Raw genomic sequence first — 18726 nt, 5'->3', positions numbered from 1 at the left:
GCAGCTATTAAATTTTCAATAGCAATTTTCCGGCGACTCGTTTCTGGCAGCCCACCCAGACGACGAAACCCCTATGCCGGCGCCGGCCCGTTACGACGGCTCTACAAAACGTTGCTGCATTGTGTGCTTTTTGTTGCGAAGAAGCAGTGAGTCAGAGTGAGAGGGGCAGTTTGTAAGGGCAAATGTACGATTCGTGTATTCGTGTACGTGCAAGTGTTGAAAGCGCGCTAATAAACTGCGCGCACACGACCACACGACACGGTAGTATAAAACGCATGTCGCAAGTCGTTTAGCTGCGTCAAACAACTGCGCTGCACACATACACACACACACACACATACACACACAAACATACACACGCACACACACACATACACGCTCACTCACATTATCAGCTTACACGAGCGATAGCGGTACGTAAAGAGGTCGTAAAGGAGAAATTAAAATTACATCCAACTGGATCCACAAAGCTCGATGGCACCTGGGCAGGGTAGCAGAGTTCGAGAGCATATTAATGCTGAGTTTGGTATGTGCTACTGTCAATTTTAACGCATTTCTTGAAACAGGGAGTTATGTAAAATACTGAGCCCATATTCCATGTAGGTATCATAAGATTTTGTGTTTTTTTTATCCCCAATGTACATTTATGACAAAAGAGATAAGTTGTGAAATATTCGCAATGCGCCAGAATTCATTCCCCTGTTCAGGAGTTTTAGAACTGCCGCTTGACATATCAATAAGGAATTTATGTCTAAACTTAACTAACAGTAAAAAGTGTTTAAATTACAGACTAGAGCTAAAATATTTACATGCAATCCAATTCTAAGGTAATTGAATCTCCCAAATAATTAATATAGTCAAACCTGGGTCGATTTGGAGCGACAAACCAATACAATTTCTGGTCTGTATCATAGTTCTTCTTCTTCTATTTTGCGCAACATCCTACGTGCACATGCCGGACTATACAGACTTTCGAGGCTTAATTCATTACCACGTAGACGGATAGTCAATCTTTGCTACGGGGGGACGGTCCATTCTGGGCTTGAACCCATGACGGGCATGTTATTGAGTCGTTCGAGGTGACGACTGTACCACGGGACCGCCCCCGTGTATCATAGTAGATCCTTCAAATCAGATGAAATATCTTAAAAATGCTATTGAGAACTTAACTATATACAGGAGTTTATTTATTTCAAAAACTCGTTTACTAAGAATTGGAATGACCTCCACCAATAATGTCATCCATGAATTACGTAACGCTGAGAACGACGAACGGATGGAAAAACTTGCCAAAAACTTACTAACTGCAATTGACGACAGGTAACGACACGTGATTCGAAGCAAATGACACGAGATTCAGCTGTAAGGCTGGAAGCAGGTGTAATGCCACTACAATTCCTTTTGAACCCAATTTGTTTTAACTCATGGAAATAGTACCGATTTTATCGAAAATTTGCATTTTTTGCGTTACGTAATTGATGGATGACGCCTTATTGAAAAAGAAGCACAACTTTTGAATGTTCAATTAAAATTTAAATTTTGACTCTAATTCTTTCTAATACGCTTAACAAACATCTGTGATGTGCTTGTTACCACGTGAACTCTTTTTTTCCGAATAGCTCCAACCAACGTCCAATGAATATACCATTATCATTTTCTGCGTGGTATCACCCATTCGAATCTTTATGAGCGCGTTGGTTTTTTTTTGTTAGAAAACAGAGCAACAAACCATACACCTTTCACGGTTCAAAACAAAGCGAAAGCTTAATTCCATCATAATCAGTTAAGGTTAAGTGGACTAAGCTTCCCCACACAAAGAAAAACTTTCTCGCTCGCTTTGTTTTGCTTTGGCAGATTGGTTCCGGGGGGCAGCGCGCCGCTACAGCCTGATTGGCTGCTGCTGATGCGTTGACTGATAAATGCACCCAGCAAAGCTAAAAACCTCTCTTTTGTTCAAATATTTGCTCCCCCGCCACTCGTTACATTCGCCATTTCGGCTGCATCCCCAACTACGGTCCACCCTGAAGCATTTTCACATACTCGACCAACTCGGAAACGGATACAACCGGGCGACCAGCGTCAGTGGAAGCAACAAGCGTGGTGGTCCGAAAGTATTTGGTCCAAAAATTTCCGCCCGAAACGGACACCACCAACGCCTGATGAAGTTGTATGGGTACAGATAGTGCTGTACACGAAACGGCAGCACGCACACACTCACACATACACCCGTTAGCCATGAGTCACCCACTGTGGGCCCAGAAGTTCCGCCCCATCCAGAACCCAACGCTTTAATGCCCTCTTTGTTCTACTAGCACACAGGGGCCACACCAGCTTTCACCTTCACCATCGGATGGAAAAGCGTTGGCAACTCAATCTCCGAACTTGGTGATGGAATTTTATAGAGTCGCACCCTCTCTACTCTGCCTCTGCTTAGTGGTTTTACACACACACACACACACACACTCTTAGAATCACACTCCCTTGCACGTTACACACAGCGATCGTCCTTCCAAAATAGTCCTTCATTTCGGGTTCGTACAATCTGGACAAGCTTGGTGTGCCTTAGCGCATAACACTGAGTCTTACACAACACTCCTCACAGCAGAGGGTTCCGAAGAGCATCGCGAGATGGTGCACCCCCGCCGCCCAAAAAATGTCCCGAAACAGTAGTGTGGTGTTTGCGTCCTCCTGCCGCGTGACTGAGTCGCTCGGTAGTTCCCCCGAATGGGCCACTCGATGGCACTACGGCACGGTTCACAACACTGTTACGCAAGCGTTTCCTCCGCAAGCAGGACAGACAGACACTTGCGCACGATTCCTTTGTTCCCGTGCTCGGTTTTGGAATGCAAACTACCGGAACGAAATTCTCGGGGGCTCGTTTCGGTGCGCCGTCCGGAGTATTGGGTTGTAACTCGATCGAACGAATCAGACACTGACACAAGGGAAAAAGAGAGCAAGAGATAAGAAGAAAAAAACCAGGAACACGGTACGTCCAAAATCCCATGTGTGTGTATATGTGTGTGTGTGACTGGGACGGTTTGTAAGCACATAAGAGGCAAGAGCAGTATCGGAACATAAACATGCAAACTAATGTTTTAGCTCGTTTTTATTCAAATGCATAAAACGCGCTCCAAACGATGCAAGATAGCGGGAAAATCGAAAAGGAAAAGAAATCTCTCGGTTTGTAAATTTGATCCTAAGGATACACTCAGCGTCTGTCAGTCAATCGTCTTTTGCGAACGGGAGTGAACACGACCCCCTGCCCGACTGCCTAGTTTCCATGTGAAATGTGATCTATTTGTGGATTGTTGTTTCGGGTCGCGCAAAAAGGAATCGAGAAAAAAGCATTTCCCTGTTTTCTGCGTATTATTTTACGACATTCGTATAAAATGTCAATTATGCAAATTATGCAAATGTGCTTAGCGGTGAGGCCTCTTCCCACTGTTGTTTCTCTTTTTGAATACGTTTCTTATCGTAATAGTGTCTAGCTGGTGGATGAACTGAAAAATGTATTTTTAGGACCGATTTCAACGTATTCAATTATATTTGCTTGCTGTGTAGAACCGAAAACTAGCAATCTTCCATGAAATAATATCCATAAAGTCAATTAAAGTACAAAGTAAGAATGAAAAAAAACCCCATAATGATGGTAACAAAAGAAAATGTGTACACGAATAACTTTATCCCGTCCTTCGCTTCTTACAAACCATCACAAACGATCAAGAAAAGCACCCAAAAACACCACACTCATACATTGCCAACATCATACCGTTTTCATTCGCGTGCATCAACCACTTGGCAACATCGTCGTACACGCTGGGACAGCGGGTCGTTGTATTTTACGTTACTGTCTCGGAATCATTAGTTTTGCGCTGGCAGTTTGTCTCCCCCCCCCTCCCCCATCTCCCAAACCCCACTGTTCGTGTACACTGTAGACGGCGGTGAATTGCACCGAAAATAAGTATCATTATCGATGAATTATGATTACACCGGGTCTTTCCATTGCTGCTCCGAAATGGGAGTCAAACGAACGTTTCTGCCAACCCCTTTCCCAGCAAGCGCACCGTTGCGTTTACGGGTGAACCACCAGGCGCTTCCATCGCCACGCAACCATGAACCACCATGCGTCTCCATTAGAATGAATGTTTCAGCCGGTTGTAGTTCCCCATTTCTTGCCCGGCTACGGGACTGGCACAGTTCGCAGGTTTAGCGCAAATTGACTCACTTTTTTCTACCATTCTTCTCTTTCCACAGGCATGCGGGTGCGTGAATGAAAGAGAGAAACAAACTCATACTTATACGAAAAAAAACACATAGTCAGGCGCGAAATGAAACGTAACGAAGTGTATATAAAAATAAATCTAAGCCTTGTTTCGGCCGGTTCGACGGTGTCAGTGTCCGAAATGGCGAACGATTGTGGACCACGGTGGGAGGCAAAGAAACTGACCGTGGTGGCCGTTACAGTCGTCTGGCAACCACCATCACTACTACAGACGAGATCAAATAGCTTAGGCAAAATGGTCAAACAAACGGAAATATGTCAACATCAGATTTCGATTGCCACTTCCACCAGACATATTTGCCTCCTCTTGGCAACTGCTTCCTCTCCCGTAGGCACAGTTTGCCATTTCGTTCGCTTGCACGTACACCGGGAAATCGCCCGTGTTGATACGGATGAAGATAACCGTGCGGTCGGTTCGGAAGCGCGGAATATTTTCACGCATTTTTCCCCTTTGCTTACCCCAGCAGCCGGCCGGGAAGATGATGGTGATTCGTATCTATAAAGCTGCGAAATTATTTGCATCGCTTCGGTCAGCTGAGAGTGTGAGGGTGTTTAGAGCGGCTAAACCACCAGCTCAGCAAGAGCAATTTGCCAAATCGTTTGTGAGCGTAGATTTGATTTGATTTGAATATCTATTTACTCCACAACCAGTTCCGGATGAAGGAAATTGTTGCTTTGCAGATTAAAAAATGAATAAAATAATTATGTTTTCAATTGCAGCACCACTCATTTACTTAAGACCACAATAGACCAGGATGAGCCAATTCAATTGCCCGAAATGCCCATGAATAGATAAGGCTACAAGGATCGTACAAATATTCATACTCTTTTCATTCAAAAATCCCCTCGGAAGGGTCATTATGTAGTTCAGAATAACCGCAACACTCGTCTTCAAACACTTGAGATGGTGCGACGAACGGAATCTAGCTTTGGCCGAATTTTACCACGACGAGCCCATTTAAATTCACCGAAAGAAAAAATGCTCCTACGTAGTGTTGTGTTTGGGAATCAGAAACGGCTGCTGAGATTTCCCATCTGTGCCATTCCCGTCGTATCGGCGTACCGTTTTAGATGACGTCTGTGCAGGCGATCCCGGCGAGCGACAAAGGACTATTTTATCCTGCCTCCTGTCTGTGTGTGTGTGTTTCTTTAGCCGCCCTCTTTTTAGGCTGCTAACCTCGATGTTAACCGTCCAGCAAGTGGAGGTGGAGGAGAATGGTTTACCGCTGCTGAAAGAAAATCGGCTTAATGGTGTAAACATTCTGCGACACTCAAGCGGCAACGCACAGACATCGTCTTGGCGTCGTCTTTGAATATTTCATACGGTTGCCAGCTGTAGCACAAAAAAAAAGCTTCTATGCGTGCCAGTGTCCTCCCAACCATCGTTCCCCTTTGCATCAGCAAGCGGTACATATCGGAAAGCACCAGCATGCATTGAAAAGCTTCTTTTCCACTCGAAGATGTGATCCCTTTATGCTCTTTTGCTCGCTTCATGTCTTCGCAAAGAGGCCGATTTTCCACGCAGCAAAACGAATGCCAAATGCCAGCTACGGGTACGCTTTTATTGCCCGTTTTGAGCGTTGTGAAATTTGAGACCGATGTTTTTTTGACTCGCTCATCGGATGGCTGAACTGCGTACGGCGAACACAATCACGCGGTACCGTAAACTATCAAACTCACTCGTTGGTGGGATTATTTGCGTGCGGGATAGGAAAATAAAGTGTTTGAAAAATAGTGTACCCGTTCCACTCTTTTTATTTACTACAAAATGCGGTAAATAGAAAGCAGCTTTTTTGTTGTGGTTGGATTGTTTGTTGCGTGAAGCATTTCTTTTGTCAGCGCATTTGATTAAAGCATGCATATTTAACCTACAAAGGGACGTCCTGCTCGTTCTTTTCATTTTTCAATCTTTTCGCATCTACGTTTCTCAGGATGATAAAATTTTAATTAAAAAAATCATTTAAACACAGACTCGTCCAAAAATATCAAGCGGGTAATAAAATGCGAGAACGCATTATTTGATAAACAGATCCAACCCAAGAGCAACGGAATGATTTTATGCACTTGACGATGCAGTGGTACATTCGAAACATGTACCAGAAGAACTATACAAGATTAGGTACGGTTGAGCTCAAAATAAAAACCCCCATCAATGCAACCAATTCACCATTATCTGAGAAAGGTTGTATAAAAAAGGGGTCACGCCTGTCGTACTTGACATTACACAGATACACTCCCTAGAGAGAAATAGCGTAGGCGCAGCAAAAGGAAAGTGTCAACGATCCGATCAAATGCGTGAAAAGGAGGAAGAATATTCTTCCCACGATCAGTGTTGCGAACGGTGATAGTCGTCGACATCAAATTTTACAAAATGATACTTTTTGAAGCATCGCATTCTAGATCCACGCATTCATTCGACAATCACGGAAAAAAATATCATTTGACACGATGATATTTTTCTGCTACAATCATTTGACTTTTTGATTTTGCCGTACCTCAAGTGAACTAGATCTTCATCGAAAATGGGTCCTTTTTCGTGTTTTCGCGTGAATTTCTATACTCCTGTAAGAGAACACCATTTTCCGGGTTGACTAAGTGAAAATATCAAGTGGTCTAATGGCTAAGTATCGATAAATGCACGATAGAGCAGTTCTGGCGTCTCATGAAAAATGTCAAATGACATTCATTCTACAGTTTTTGCAATCATGTCATCGAAAAACCATTGATTGTTATTGCACAAATGATTGTCACTTTTGGAAAGTCGTGTCATGGTAACCATGAATATCATGATCAAAAAATGATTTTGACACCCGCTTACTGCGAATATCATAAAAAAAATATCGACAATTATCAACACTGCCCACGATAGAACGTACAGTCGATCGTATAAAACTGTTAATGTAGATATCAATAAAAACTAGCATATTAAAACTCAACAAGGACACGTCAGTGTGTTGTTCTGTCGAGTGTCCAATTTAACGTCGTTTAGACCTTTAGACGTAAAAGTGAACATGAAATTTTGGGTTTTCCGCTTTATTTCTTACTACATTCCCAACTATTTAGATTGCATAACATATTGAAACATTGAATTACATGCATTTCCTTGTGATTCCCCGCTAAACATTATTTTTTCGCCGAAAACAAAGCGGAAAAATGCACAAGAAAATGCTTTATTGGCTAAATAGTTGAGAAATTCTTCCTTCCTTTCGTTACGATAACCCATATTCTGAGTAATATTTTATGAAATGTAGCCGAAACCCCCAAAATTTCACGTCTAAATTCACTGAGGCTGTAACCTAGGCTTGAGATTATGCGAGAAGCTAAAAACTATCTTTGAACCTTCGCTCGAAGATAGTAAAGATTTATTTGTTATACCTCACAGCAACAAACATACTAACTGTGTGTTATGTTTAATGTTTCATTTTGTATTACAGTGGGACGCCGTTTATCCGGTCTCATCGGGACACGACCTCGTCAAGATACTCGAATAACAAGAATGATGGGTCAAAGCATATATTTTATCACACATTTTTGAAGTCTGTTTTGAAATTTATATTATTTTTTGGTAAAAGTAGGACATTTTTAAGAACTTGCTTGTTTTTTCAATAAGAATGCTTAACATTTGCCATGAATTTTAGCATTTTTTCTAATAAAAAATTTGCTCTGATAACTTTTTTTCTTCAAACATTCTCTTCAGCACGCAATGTGATCTTTGTATCGAACTTCCATTTCTAAACAGCATAGATAAACTGACAGCTGGATGAAAGGTACCCGTACAAACGTCGTCCCACTCTGTTATGTATTTAAAAAAAACTATTTATACAGAATATGAACATAAAAAATAAAAGCGGAATATCACAACACCTCTCGTTTGCCATTATATATTATTTTAGCTAAACATAATCCCTTAATCACATCATCACATATCTCCTTATTCCTGCTTAAAAAAACACTCAAACACGAATCCGTCTACCTGGCGTCTCAAATCTTTATCCTTGGCATCGAAACACAGCAGCCATGGCTCAAACAAAACAAAAGAAGAAGACAAAAAAGCGTTCAAATATAATATGTTGTAATCCATTGCCCTTCTTCCCCGTCGCAAGCAGACGACAAACAGTCAACTGTTTCGAAACGTACTTTCTTTCCAATGCAACCCTATTGGCGTACCGTACGCTGCACTGCACACAGCCACAGGGAGGGTTGGCCGTGAAATCCTCTACATTCTTCACCCATACACCCACCGAACAGGCACCCGACGGTAGCTTGCCCTTGATAGTTTCGACACGGGTCTGTTTCGGCTGTTTTGTGTGTGTGTGTTATTCCGCCACCCGAACCATGCATGCATGCAAGCTACAAAAATAGTGTGCATTGATGCAAAAGCGCACACACCACCGACACAAACCATTGTTCGGGCATGGGGGGAGGGAAAAACGTGGGGTAGTGGAGGAAGGGGATAACAATACAAAAGTGCTGTGCCAGGGCCGGCGTTAGGTTGCGTGGTTAAAATAAACATAAATAACTGTTGCGTTGCGTGGTCGCCCAACGCCCAACGCCAGCGGCAACTGTTGCTGCCAAACCACTGCCAAAACATCCCCCACCTCACCACCTACCTCCTATTACCCTTTACGAAGTGCCCTCGAAAGGGGAAGAGATTAAATGTAGAGAATGGAACCAAAGCTAGAGAAAGCCCTTTTTCCATTACATTAGCTAAATCCTTCTCAGAATGCACACACACACCCGGGAGCTGATAAATAAATGGTGCAATCCCTTGCGGTGATGATCAATGTAGGGATATCGACTTCCGGTGCCACTATCTCTGTGCCCACCCTTTAGAAGCTAAAGTGCACACTCGAACGATTTAATTCAATTGCATCCAATCCGACCTGATCCGTAAGATAAGAAGCGTGTAAGACTCTTTCATAAATCACCTGGAACTAATCCGATTTGCTGAAGGTGAAAGCGTATGCACCTGCAACTCACCCTTAACCTGCTTCCCCTAATCCCTTTGGGCCACACGCAGCTAGCTAGAAAAGGGGGGGGGGGGCGGCAAACAGGGAGCGACTGCCCCGCCACTGCTGCACTTAGCAGGTACGACTGACAACTAAATGCAGTTTGAATCGATACACCGTTTAATCCCCTAAAGGGACAACAGCGCCTCCGCCTCCCAAAACAACTGCTCTTCATTGGTGCGCTGCTGCTCCGTGCTACTGCTGAGCATTTCAGGAAGAGTAAAATTGTGCGCAACGAGAAGGGGGAAGGATTTTCCACGCTTCAATCGTTTCCTAGGGATTTAGCACTGCTCGTAGCGTTCAGGTGTTTACACTAAGCTGGCCTTCCAATTGTCGCGAACTTCGATTGTTTGCAATCGTTTTGTATGAATATTTTCAAATTGTGTTGTTTAGTCCCTCTCTCTTACTATCTAATTTGACTCAAAAAAAAAACAACATTACTCATTCATATCGCTGCCGGAAGAAAACATTATTACTTCAATTTAATGCTCACCGGTGGATGTTTTGAATGACTGTGTGTTTGATGTAGTGCACTCAACGCACACACACATCCACCCACCCACAGTTATCGATCCCACACCGCACCCAGGCACGCAGGGCACGCAAGCGAATCCCAAGAACTTCCAAACTCGACAAATCGGATTAAGAGTGTGTATGAGTTAATTTGATTTTATTTATGTTTCTCCCGGCCAGCAACAATTTGCTTTGTTTTCCAAGGCTTAACGGGAAAATTCGCAGCAGCAAGTGCGAGGTGGGCACATGGTAGTCGGTGGGAAGCACGCCGGGGAAGCACAATTTCACTGGTTGTATGTTATTTTTGTTTGCATTTTGTTTTTTTTTGTTGTTGTACGTTTCGTTATTTTAATTATTGACATTCACATGTGTGCCACACGCGCAGCAGCGGCGATGCGACATTTTAACGACGTACGGCTTCGCAACACCGGCGCAAACACACATCGGTCGGTGCGAGGTTTCATTACGGTCGTGTGTATGCGAATTTGAATATGAATTCACACCCCAGCAGGGGTGCAAAAGGGTGGCAGACGGGCACAGGGAGCAGGGCCGCATCTAAATGTCACCCATTCTTATTTTATTGTGATGTTTAAATACCTGGTTTAGCAGCAGCGTACAAGATGTGTGTGGCGTTCAAGGGGTAATACTGCAGCATCTTGGGTGAAATGCACACACATAGCCGGAGATGAATGTATTGGTACGAATTTCTTGCAAATTTCATTGAAAATGTATACGCGTATAGGAATAATCATGACAAAGATGACGCCTAGCAATGCTTAAGTACCTTTTGTAAAACCAATATGCGTACCCTGAACTCATTCAATGTGGTTAGGTGTTAAATTTAGGAATGAATAGGAATAAACTGTGAAGTTGACATCTGAATAAACTGAATTGAATTGAATTTTGAGGACTATATTTAATTGACAGCATCAATCCAGGAATTAATTACTCGACAAGAATTCAAATTTCATTCATATGATCATTGAGTTATGGATGTGCTAGTCGTAATTTGGCAAAGTTGGAGTTCATAATAGCGACTTAGTCAGCAAAGTCGAATTACAGAATCAAATAAATATATATGTTTCGTTTTAAGTTTCAAAAGCCTTAAAAATATCTTCTTCTATTTGAAAAAATGTCCTACGCGGACGTGTCGGCCTACACAGGCTTACGAATCTTAATTTATTACCACCCAGCCGAATAATCAAATCCTTGCTACGGGGGAATGTTATTGAGTCGTTCGAGGTGACGACTGAACCACCAGACCGGCCCAGTGAACAGTGAAATAGTACTTGGGAAAGATGAACAAACATATCCGGAAGCAAAACTCGCGTCAACTGGCTTCGCAGCGGCATGCAATGACGCCAAAATTCAATGCGACTATTTTAGGTGAATTTCGGAGGATTTTCGATACGACACCCTAGTCCTACTCCCTGGTCCAACATCCCCCAGCATCGTCCCATCGAAATGTTCTGAACCTACATGACGCAAAAGCTCTACTCAAATATTTTTGTCATAAAACTTGAGAGGAATTGATAACAATCGTAGGTAGACTTTAAAGAATGTCTACACGCATATCTTCATCTGATATGGCGAAAATTCCGCATCACTGACGACAAGCGGCTCGCAAGGTCGTAGATTTATTTTTGAAAGTAAGCTTGAATAATTACCTTTCAAAGTATGTTCATGGTAAGAAATAATTCGCTTCATTTTTTTCATACAGCTAGCCGAAAACCATTTTTGTTGCACAATAGTTAGGCTTATTAGGTTGTTTGACTCGATTGATCGCTAAAATGATCTTCAAGTGATATTTTTTATATAAAAAGTTTTCAAGTGGTGTCGAGATTTTTGCTATATAAAATCGATCTTAATAGCAACAACTTCAGTCATTTGTGTCATTGGTTTTGCACTGCTTTTGGCTCGGAAAACTATGATTTGATTGATTATTCAATAAAACTTAACTTACAGGACGGCATAACTGAAAGCTTTAGCATTTATACTACACAAATAAGCTTTACATGCTAACTTGAAGAAAGTTTAAACATGTCTAAGAGACACCGTTTTCCTTTATATATTCCTCCGAGTTTTTTTCCATCTCTAATTTCTTGCACAGTCATTTTCAAATTCCTTCATGCAAGAGCGCCGGGGCAAACCTCCGCTCCTTCACACACGAGCAAATCTGATTCAATCTGATAAGAAAGCACGCACACACATACAACCCTGCCTGAAACTATTTTCATCCCGTGCATGTTGCAGCATTAGGCGCAAACGTAGAAAGAAATAAACGAAATACCATTTCGCAAGCAACCGACCCCGCGTACTGCTACTTACGTGTTCTGCATACGAACGGGCACCCGAACTTTGGTCCCTTTTGGTCGTGTCACACGGGCGTCACAGTTCCTTAGCTGGCCCAGCCGATCCTGCCTCCATTCGCTAACCGCACACGTCCCCTCAATCACACTTGGTCACACTGGATTAAAGCACATACACACCCACAAATACAGGATAACCCAGAAGTGAATCCTGCCCTTCTGCCGGGTCCACAATCGCCAAACAAACACCACACCAAAAACACACTCCCAAAGCAGCTGCAGCAGCAGCAACAAGGACACTTTGCCTTTGCCGGAAATAGATAAAAACAAAAAGAAAACCAAACAAAACTATTCTTTCATCAACCTGCACACTTCGACGGTTGCACACACCGAATGGAATAAACTGCAGCGCTAGTGTTGGGGTGGCAGTTGCTTTCTTTTTCTCTCGACTGCTGTTATGTTGCCTTCACGCTCACACTTTCGTTCACACTCACACGTGAGGCCACACAGTGTGGCGTTGGGAAAACTTTCAAAACTTGCTCGTGCTTTCTCGTTCACGCACACACACACACAGACTCACTTTCGTGGCAAATCGATTCCCACCAGGACGTTCTCGCCTGCTTCGTTCTAAGTGCGTTTTACTTAGAATGCTTCGCTCTCTCACACGCTCTCGCTCACGCTTACCACGATCGTTGGCAAGAAATTTTAACGCTTCTTTCGTTTGTGATCGTTGGTGGGAAAGGGGGGGGTACTAAAAGAAAAACACTCGCACAAACGTTTACCAAATGAGCGTGAAAAACAGCACTCACCAAACACCACTCAGCCGGCCATTCCCAGACGAAATTCCGACACGTTTTGCCCTTAGGCCCGCAGCGCACAAGCTAAGATGTCTCACACGACCGTCCGCTGTTGCGAACTTTTTCGGCTTCCGATGCTTAACCGTCGACCAAAAATTCACCAAACGACGCGAAGCCTTACACAACAATTGCTTCCACGCGAAAAGGGAGACGCGCACACGGACACGTAAACTGTTGGTCATGCATTAAACAAAGAAAAAAAAAACAACAATTCGGCTGCTGTTTTTTGCCTCTACATACACACGCTCACAAATGCACCAAGCACAAGGACACTGACACGTATGCATACAGCCACAGCCACACACTATTACAGTGACAAAGGAAAGCACACTACGGTCACACCGGCACGGAGGTTTTCGGAAATTTCACTTCCACTGCACGGGAAAACTTCTGCACACACTGCTGCGGTTGCGGCTTTTTCAAAATTTCCCCGGCATGGACACACACTCACACATACACACACACGGTCGACACGGTGTTTTCTTTCAGGCGGAGCTTCACTTGCAGTGCGTTTCCCACCCCCGTTCGGAGTTCGAGGATTTTCGAGATTTTAATTTTTGGAGCTTCACGCACAGACAAAATGTCTAACTGGTTTGCCGTTGTTGTTTTGTTGAATGTTGCACCACTCACCACTTCCTTCTCGCCGTTGCCGTAGCTTGTCGAGGAACGGGTAGTTTTCGACTTTTCTGTTCTGGTTAGCTGTGAAAGTGTGAGTCAATTTCAAAGTTGCAAGATTTAGACATTTTTCTGCACCTTTTACATGATATTTGAGGGCGTAGAAAATTGGAAACTAGGTTCTGCCAGATCATTGCTTTAATATATTATTTTTAGTACAATACTATTCTCTCGATTGATGCCACTTATTCCCTTAATTTTGATTTCCCATTTATTCACGATCACGAAATCTGACTTCAATCAAAGTTTTCAACGAAGTGAAATATCTCGACAGTTTATTCTTATTTGAATAATTGTAATATTTGTGTGGTATGAAAACATAATTTTAAAATGAGTTAATAATCTTTATAGTATTCAAGTTTGAATAAGTATTGTTATTTTAAGTCATCATAATACAATAATTGACCCCGTTGATTAGCAAGTAGCTCAACTTCAAATGTAAATTTTCATCAATTAATTCAATTGATTTTAAATTCCTATTTCATCAACGAAACGTCAGACAATAAGGCAAACAACAACAACACTTTAAGCAACAATAAAAAAAAATTGTTAGACAACCAGCAACAAAATCAAATTTACTGCTTTTTACTGCCAAATCAATTTTTCCCGCAATTGAAGTACATAAAGAATAAATGAAAAACAATGTTCCTTTGAATATTCACGCTATTAGATCACTTCAGCACGTATCAGAATGTTATTCCCCTCCCTCCCTAAAAGGCGAGTTCCCCGAGTGTCCGATGTTGCAGTTGCTTGTGTCTCGTTCGCACATCTTGCAGCAAATTATGTAATTTCATACGCGAAGCTCCGTCTGACGGTCGGTCGACTCGACGCCGATTTCAACTCGATCATCAGCACAGTGGATAGTTGTTTTTTTTTTCTTCTCTTAAACTCATACTTTTCTAAAACCTCACATGCACAGACTAGCGATCAGTTTTTAATTCATTTAATTTTACAGTCCTTTTTTGCTTTTGGTCGATGCAATGGAATCCCCGACCCTGAAGTTTCTAACCAAACAAAGCTTTCCCGAACAACTCAAGCAACCACAACAACCGGGAGTGTAACGTTCTGGGATCGGCAGATCTCTGTCCGTGTCCGTCCCCCACTCTGCCTAGCTGCTCGTGCTACTCACACAGCCACACATGCAAAAACAATACACACATACACACGCACAGGCGCACACGTACACGTTTTACCCTCCGGCGGTGGTAGGACACGCGTTGCCTACCGTTTGTTGCGCATACTACAAACGCCTGCAACGATTTCCTTCGGCCGACTGAGCGAGTGCCAGGTCAGTAACGAGCCAGTAACGTCCAGCTTGAAGGAAGGCTGCCGTGGTGTCGTCGTTCGTGTCCCGTCGGCCACTGTTTCCCGAGCGGTTGCCGACCGACCGTAACCCACACGGCGACTGGTCGGCGAGCTTGGGCAAAGGAAACGCAGGGGAAAATAACGATGCAACACACTACGGCACACTAGAATTAGCTGGATTTTGTCTTTTTAGAAGACGATTATGTTTGTGGTTTTGTTTTTATGCAATGTTTCAATGCTTAACTACACAAATCGAGTTGCAAACAATTGTGTTTATAGTCGTACCGCTCCGCACACAGCAGCCTCGATTACTCGATCGAACAACACAGGCCCGACACAAACAGACACACGCGTACAGTTTCCGCGAACCACCAGACACGGAGACGGGGATGTTTTTCCGGTGAAAATCCGCAACGCACTGAGCGTAACGTCGAATGCGCTAGCGAGTAGACTGCTACTGCTACTGCAAAAAAAAAATCTCCCCTTCACCACCGCTGGCGAGATCGTTAAAGCGAGCGCCCGCGTTATGCAGGCACTCTCGATCGAGATGAGCACGCGCGCACTGAGTGCCACGTGGTGAGCTACGGGCGAGCAAACGAATGGATGGCAGACAGAAAAATAGAAGAAGAAGAAAAAAAAACTGTCACACAAAAACCCCTTTTCAAAAGAATCGGTTTTATTTTTGTTTTTTGAAGCTTACCGGGAAGACCGTACAGAGGGCGCTGCAATCGATTGAGAGAAACATTTCTTCGCGGCTCGTGGCACCATCACATACGCTTTCCACCGATTTCGATCAGCTTGTGGAAAAATGGTGAGGTTAAATCGAAACAAAGAGTAACTCACCGGAGCAGGAAAAAGGCGAGTGAGTGACGGCGTTACGCAGGGGAAGTCGGCACGAATCGTTCCCCTACCACTGGCGGGGAAAATCACTCACTATTGACATTACAGCACGCGTCGTCGGAAAAATGCGAATTGCGACAACATGGCGCATGCACCCCTGGCGTGTGATGTCCCTGTTTTCCCATTTTCACCTTCTACTCCTTCTTTCCTTTTCCCTTGCCTTTCCATTCGGCTTGGCCTTGCTCCGAGCAGGTGAAGGGTTAAGTGAGACCGCCGCCACCATCTGCCGCATATGATTTTCGAACCGTGCCGATACACACATGCACGAATACCGGCATTCCGGTGCACTCGCACGAAACGAAAGCGCCGGCAGTGGGGAGTGAATAAATAGGGAAGTGGGTGGTAGCGCGGGCTTGTTGATTGTTGTTTGTGTGTGTCCGTGGCCCGCGAAGGAAGGTGACTTTCGCGGGATGGAAACTTAAAACGGAAGCTTTTTGCCTGTTCGGGTAAAGCTTTTGCCTTCTCAGCGCTGTTGGGGGAAATGGCGAGTTGTATGATTTTTTTTTCATTTCTTTTTTTACCGACGTTTTATTTGCCTTTCCCATAGAAGTGGCGATAAAATATTAACGATTGATAGCGAGTGAGCAAGAGCGAGTGAGCGTATATAAAAAGGCAAGCAGAACAAACAAACACAATCTTAGGAAAACTAGGATCCTGTGCATTTCGTGGCCCCTCGTGGGCTGCATCTTTTCTCGACAATCGATTCGATAAAAACACACACACACACACACACACACACACATACACACCAGTGTGTGGATTTGCTTTTTTCCATACTTTCGAGGAGGATACGAGGAGCGAGCAAAAAAGCACTCGCGCTGAAACGAGCGGCACATAAAACCGGAAACGGTACCCACGCCACGGTACGAGACACGCCAGATGGACGGACTGGTATAAAAACTATTGAAAAGTAACACAAACTATCAACGCCCGGTTTTTGGACTGGGCGAACCGAAAAGGGTACCCGGGGGTTCATTGTTATCGTACGATCTACACACACCCACTCAAACGCGCACGAATGGAAACGGTTTCATTGTTTCTTTTCGCTGGTGCCAAATGGATGAAACTCGAACAGAAGTAGTCGAACGACTTTAGCGTTCTGTTACTGCTTCCGATCTGTTTAATGCGTTTCACTTTGAAACTCAATCGAGCTTTTTTTGTGCTTTGTGGTGTATTGTATGTGTGAGTGTGTATGCTACCAACTTGTCAGTTTTACATCGTTTTCTTTTTGTGTGGTTCTGATGGTTTTGTAAGGCTTATTTCATCGCATTTGTCAGGGAAAGTTTTGCAAATGCAGCTTCTATGAGACGTGTATCGATGGTTTGCAAGGTAAAGGATGATGAAAATCGATTATAATTAAAAGAAAATGTATCAATATTTTGAAATTGACAGGAGGTATACTTAAAATTGATAATAAAAAGGTTGATACTTAAACAAAATAAAATTTGTGGATGCATAAGAAAAACTTAAAATAGAAATGATAGCGAAAACAAAATATTGGTAAGAAAAATAATGCCAAACCAAAGGGGAAACGATCCTAGCATTACAAAGAAAATTTCAAAGGTTACCGTGCGAGAAAGACTTAAACATAAACCCGGAAGAAATTAGAATAACAGATTAGATTATTGACAAGACACGTACTGACTTATCACCATTTTGGCTTGTCGTATTGACTTGTCACCATTTTGGCTGTTAAAAATGAAGTTAGTTGTAATACTAAATATGCCAAACACAAAACACAGGGTTGTATATAGTTTTTAATTTCAAAAAGTATGAAACAACCAGGGGGGACCATATATTCGACAGACTAAAGGAAAGACGGAAAGAAAAATCAGACAGAGAGAAAAAACAAATTCATACAAGAAAACCAAATAGAAATCTAAACATTATAAACCAATTAGCATAGAAAGACAAAAAAAGAACCAAAACAAAGATAACCAAAAAAGACCATATTACAACTGTCAGGCCAATATAAAGAGGGGTAAACTTCTGATTATATTTGAAATGTCAAATGTAGGAGAATACATCCTCACTCGCTGAAGAAGAAGACGAAGAAGATAGTAAAAATTAAAAATATATCAATGGAATAGAAACAGTAAATTCTGTTATGATTATATGATAGCTATTATTGATTATTTGATTATGTTTCACATGGCAGTCTAGATAATCTAGTTTAATCAAAATAATTTAAATTTTAATTTTAATTTTAATTAATCTATTTTTTCATAAAAGTAGTTTTAAATTAGTTGTTACCCTTTTCAATTGGCGTTGATATTATATTAAAATGATATATCAACGCCATATTATAGATATTATATCAAAATTAAAATTATATTAAAAGCTTTTAAGAAAATTGTTCTTTTGCTGGACCAGCTACTTTTGCTATTCTGATCGCTATAATAACATCAGAAACAAAATGTGATGATTAATTAATATCATGTGTCATATCGAATGTCCAGTGCCCACGTCTTTCATTACAATTCATCCAACACAAAAATAATGCTAATGAATTGTGTTCCATACCAAGCCATGCGATACACTCAACCGAGTAGCGCTAAATATGATCCATTATATTTATCCTTATCCATATTAATTAACTACTTCCCTCACCGTCACCAAGCGCAACTCTCTGGTTCATGAAGAATTCAATATTCTTTTTGGCTGGCTATAATATTTCCCCTCACCCCATCACCCCTCCAAATGTTGCCTCATCTACCATCTTAAAGAGCGACACACAAACGTTATGCTTCAGCTGTGAGCAGTGAAATGAAAGTTTTCGTTGCTACGAGCAATAATTTACACCCCAGAGCGTCACACGAATCAAAGCCCTCGGGCCGCACTACGCTTGCCACCCCTTTTTGCCACCGCCACTGTGC

The 18726-nt window shown here is 42.6% G+C and overlaps 1 protein-coding gene across 15 annotated transcripts in view; it reads right to left on the bottom strand.

The window, feature by feature from the left end:
• LOC121594452 (glutamate-gated chloride channel) overlaps positions 1-15133 on the bottom strand; it is a 123201-nt gene extending 108068 nt beyond the window's left edge. For 6 of the 15 annotated variants that reach the window (XM_041917708.1, XM_041917707.1, XM_041917709.1 and 3 more), the window contains exons 1-2: positions 14830-15128; positions 12133-13669 (exon numbers count right to left, since the gene is read on the bottom strand). The gene's annotated coding sequence lies outside the window, so the exon portion shown is untranslated. Of the gene's footprint in view, positions 1-12132; positions 13670-14774 lie in introns of all 15 variants that reach the window. The other 9 variants (XM_041917714.1, XM_041917715.1, XM_041917713.1 and 6 more) reach the window with 6 other exon arrangements.
• Positions 15134-18726: the final 3593 nt, after the last annotated feature.

The sequence above is a fragment of the Anopheles merus genome, chromosome 2L (genome assembly GCF_017562075.2).
Source record: "Anopheles merus strain MAF chromosome 2L, AmerM5.1, whole genome shotgun sequence".
Lineage (NCBI taxonomy): Eukaryota > Metazoa > Arthropoda > Insecta > Diptera > Culicidae > Anopheles > Anopheles merus.
Note: the sequence above shows the minus strand (reverse complement) of the source record. Positions and strands in the feature narration are given on the sequence as shown.